Source organism: Plectrocnemia conspersa, unplaced genomic scaffold (assembly GCF_051122295.1).
Source record: "Plectrocnemia conspersa isolate PC_06_02 unplaced genomic scaffold, ASM5112229v1 ptg000006l, whole genome shotgun sequence".
NCBI lineage: Eukaryota > Metazoa > Arthropoda > Insecta > Trichoptera > Polycentropodidae > Plectrocnemia > Plectrocnemia conspersa.
In genome coordinates this window covers 7,354,791-7,359,755 of record NW_028277170.1, presented here as the reverse complement: position 1 = coordinate 7,359,755, position 4,965 = coordinate 7,354,791, and the positions used below count along the sequence as shown (strand labels likewise).

General features: G+C 28.5%; 1 long non-coding RNA gene across 1 annotated transcript; it reads left to right on the top strand.

Moving 5' to 3' along the window:
* Positions 1 to 677: 677 nt before the first annotated feature.
* LOC148234139 (uncharacterized) lies at positions 678 to 2,282 on the top strand. Its single transcript, XR_015810018.1, has 2 exons — positions 678 to 1,024; positions 1,103 to 2,282. It is a non-coding gene; the product is annotated as an uncharacterized LOC148234139 (long non-coding RNA).
* Positions 2,283 to 4,965: the final 2,683 nt, after the last annotated feature.

Sequence of the window (4,965 nt, the reverse complement as noted above, 5' to 3'; positions counted from 1 at the left end):
TATGAGTTTATTGTCCTTCATATTTAGGCCTATTTCAAACAACCACATCTGAACCACCTACGTGAAACGTGTCATGTACATGTTATATAATCTCACGTCCTTTATAATGCCCAGATATATGATACGACGTCTTGAGACAAAGACGAAAATTCCAAGTGTTGAAAAGTTCATACGTAAACATCCCCGCGGTAGTTTAATCATTTTTCGATACCATATTCAATCTCTTTTGCTCAATGATATACTGGGACTAAAGACTTTATTATATTTACATATATATCTAGCTAAGTACTTATTTTTTTCTTTTTTTTACTGTTTTACACCAATAAATAAAACCTAATTTTTAGAACGTTCGTCACACTCAAAATTAGGAACATTTTTATTATATTTATTTATCAGTAATAGACATATTTCATCACAAGTATATGCATAATATGTTCTTTAATTTAAATTAAATCGCATAATACTTATAAAATATGTAATAAAGGTATGCATGGTTTTTCAAAAATACACACCATAAACTATATACTGCAACTGGTTGGCGATAAAACATATTTTCAAATTTTATTAATTTGCATATTGTCATTACTAGCTTAACGAATTAATTCTAATGAATTTCTAATTAAACTGCTCAATTTGGTATTTGTATTATATTTTAATTTTTCAATAAAGACATTACCTAGAAAATTTCTTATGTATGTATATGGCTTGTCTGACTGACGTTTCAGAACTAGTTATAATATATAAAATTTTGAAAATCATACAAAGTAGATTTTTTGGAATATTTTTTTTAGAACCCATTTACATTTGCAAATATGTATTATTTATTTATTTTGAAATAAAAGAACATGTTATAGTTTTTAGAGTAAACATATTAGATAGCAGAATCTTAAATATTAAATTAATGTTCGTAAAAAATAAATGTTGTGTTAACTAGATATATCTTAGATTTTTCTGTGCAGAATCCAAGAAATTGCATAGCCATCTGCAAATGCCATAACTAAGCAAGATCGACAGGCAATCCATGGTAAGAATTTTAAAAAATTATTGTGTTTTATTTTCAAATAAAACATTATTTTATTGAACAAGTGTTGTATTTTCACAGTTTTCAGATTCTCTATAAGAAGAAAATTAGCGCTTTCAACTCCTATTCAATAATATTTAATTTATGTGCAGCTTAGACATAGCGATTATTACTTCATAATTATTATATTAATAACTGTTGTAAAAGCACAGTAAAAAGCTCTTTAATTGTTTATTTTCAAAGTGTGCGTTACAAATTCTAAAACAAATTAGATAGATCATATAAAAAAACCTAGATTTCCAATATATTGTATATTTTGCTATGTAATTATTACGTTTATTTTAAATATATATATTCATGTTTATTTTTAAGATTACATTTTGTTATTATTATACATTATACGAGGGTGATCAAAAAGTACGGTGAATAATTTTAATACGAACAAATTAATAAGCTTAAATCCAATTTTAATTAATCTCATTCAAACTATTCTCCTTGGCTAGCGATACACTTCTAGTTAATATTTTATTCTAGTTTATTTTTAACCATGAAGTCCGGATCTACATCGAGACGATACTTCAATTCCGTGCAAAATAACACACGATTTTCGTCCGCCAAAAATCTAGGAACAGATTTCTAACTCACTCGTCTCATTTTCAAATTATCAGTTAAACTGATTAGCATGTTACTATAGCATAGTTCGTCTGTTTTTGAGGTCGAAAGACGTCCTGATTGTTGCTCGTCTTCAACCGATTTATTTCTGCTTTTAAATCGCTCATACCACTTGTAAACAGTATTTAGAGTCACCATACACTGATTTGAACATTTCATGAGCTTCTTTGGCACTATTTTTCAATTTAAAACAAAATTTAATGTTAAAATTTAAAATTTAACGCATTGGTCGAAGACACGGTAAACACGACCTAACTCTTCTGGAAGCCGACTGACAAGTCACAACTTGTTTAAACTTGACACTGACTATCTCAACGGGTCAGGCTATCGGATGTATTTTTTGATCACACCTCGTTTAATAAGTCAATAAAATATAGTTTATCACTAAATTATGAACTTTATTGCATTTATTTATAATTACAGCTTTGCTGGCGAATTAAATATTATCATTGTTATGTATGCTATAAATATGTTAATTTACAGTACATTTAAAAAATTGTTTAATATGCGCTTATTATGTAACCATATACTTAGCGTTTAAACTTTGTCATTGCTATTTATCCATCAATAAATATTGATTTTGTGTGCATTGTGTTATTTTATTTACTACGTAGCTGAGTATTAAAACAAAATACATTTTTTGCGAGCGTATTTTTATTTATAAATGTGTAAAACCAACCGTATACAACACCTAACTAAAAAATATTATAAAATGGGATACGATGGTAACGTTGCTTACCTGTTACTTTATTTTATACGTCTTTCTTTAATATTATTTTAATCATAAAAAAACGATAACATCAAAATTGTGATCAATTTATAAATAAATTTCATAAAAATGAAATTTATTTTTATTGCCGTTTAATCAATGAAAAATATGTATTTGATTGTACGATAAATATAAACGGGTTCCAATTTATATGACACAAAAAAAACGAGTTTTACTTTGTTACGAAATTTACTTCTCCCGTTTTCCTTAACTGATTTTGACGTATTTTATCAACTGTATTTTTATAAAAAATATTTTTATTTCACTCTAAAATCTAAAGAAGTATATTTATTGTTTTATTTATTTAATGAAAGTCTTAAAAGCAAAAATGCAATTGTGGCAAACCAAAACATGTTTGCCATTAAATAAAGATGCAACTGAAAATAAGCTTGCTAACTTATAATTTGATGGCTTTTACGGGCTAATAATAAAATATTTAATTTCATCATTATATTTATTATCTTTAAAATAGCATAAAGTTCACGTTGAAATGATTTCGTAAGATCCATTGCTAAGAACGTATTAAATTACAATGTAAACAACTTTGCGATGACGCGTTAGAAGCGCCTTAAATAAATTTCATTAGTCTTTACAAAACGCCAAAGCATTTATGAGTGTCAGTCATAAATACAGAGAGATTAAATAAAAACATCACAACGTCCAATCAGGACTTTATGCAAAAGCTATTATATTATATACTTTAGAGATCCCGCAACACAAAATAAAACAGTAAGAAAACAGACAGATAAATAACAAAACCTATTACATTCCAAATCTTTTTATTTACTATCGTAGCGAAAAGTGTGCGATCACAAAATCTTTCACAGGCTGACTAAACGTATATAAGTAAATACATAACGCTTATAACTACAATTAAATTCAAAAATTACTTTAGTCAACACACATTAAGAACTTCTGGATGTGCTCCCCAAGTGTAGCAACGACTACCATAAACTTATACATAGAAAACAAACTACACACGACGACCGAAATTTAGAGTTCAGCACTCCAGAGACTACTGCATCCATCAACCACATACAATAATATGACAACATCACGTATACTAACAATAATTATATAAACTTATAGCAACTTTATTATTATGTAAACATAACATGATAAAATTATCTGAATCAGGACAGTTTAAAGGTATGTACTACGTTAATCGCCATCATATGCCAACTTGTTTTTTAAAACGTAAGACATTTACATTCGTTAGAAACGGTAGAAAAAAGTTTCCTACAATATTTTTCTTTAATACGTATACATACATCCAACGTTTTCAAATAAAATATATTTCCCGGTAGCATTTGAAAAAGATTATAAAATTTAAAGTCCGCCTAAAAAATTACAGATTAAACTTATTTTTATTATCCGTTTCCCAGTGCGATGGGGTACGTTTCTCTGTCTTTTTTATATAATTAAACACTTCTAGAAATTGCTCAAAGGCATCATAGATAACCCTTCGGTGCTCGAGCAGCTCTAAATGTAAGCTCCAGAAGATGGTTAAAGTTTTTGGTCGCGTCCACTGTTCTTGCCTTTAAAATATAGAACTGGAGCACTTGCCAACTCTTCTTTGACAAAGCCCAACATGTGCATCGAAATATTGACATTTTCTTATGCACATGTGGGGTTTTGTTTCAATTCGTGTGGAACAATGCACACATGTTGAGGTGATTTGTGTCTGTTATTTTATCTAAAAAAATAATTAACAAATTTTAAATTACAACAAAATAATAATAAAAAAATTGTCGATAAATTTAATAAAAATATATATAAATATTTATGAAGCGTACGGGTCGCACGTCGCCGTTTCGATAGTAGTTCTTCGCTTACGCTGGTAGATCCTTTTTGAAGTCGTTGGTACTTATTCTTGAGTGCGTGTCCTGGAGAAGACGTTCGAACAGGAGGCAACACGAATGTAGAACGGAGTCCATGTTGCTCGGACTATCAGTGCCAATTTGGCCATTCATTGTCATAGTCGATCAGAAATTTGGGAGGCAATGATGAGCGGCTTGTATGTGAATCCAAAAATTCTCTGGGTAGTCGGTAGGGATTCTGAAATCTCGGGTTTTTTCGATTCCCGGGACTCGAAACCCAAATTTTTAAAGTCCCGGGAATTCCCGGGACTCGAGACTTTGATTATTTTTCGTATAATTATGGTAAAAAATTAACTTATTATTATTAACTTTAATTAACTTATTATTATTAACTTAAATTAATTTATTATTATTAACTTATATTATTTGTGTTATTGGTACGATAGGTGAAAATTTATTGAAACAATTTAAAAACACTTTATTCGATATTTATTAATATTTAATTTATTTAAATTTTTTTAATCGAAATATTTATATCAATATTAAGTTAAAACCTTTACTTTTGTAAGGAAAAATATGTTTTTAAAAACACCAAAACGTTTAATGATGAATCACATAGCCTGTTCCTGGTTTTTGTGGCAAATATTCCAGATGTAGAAAAAACTCTCTCGCTTTCTGTAGAT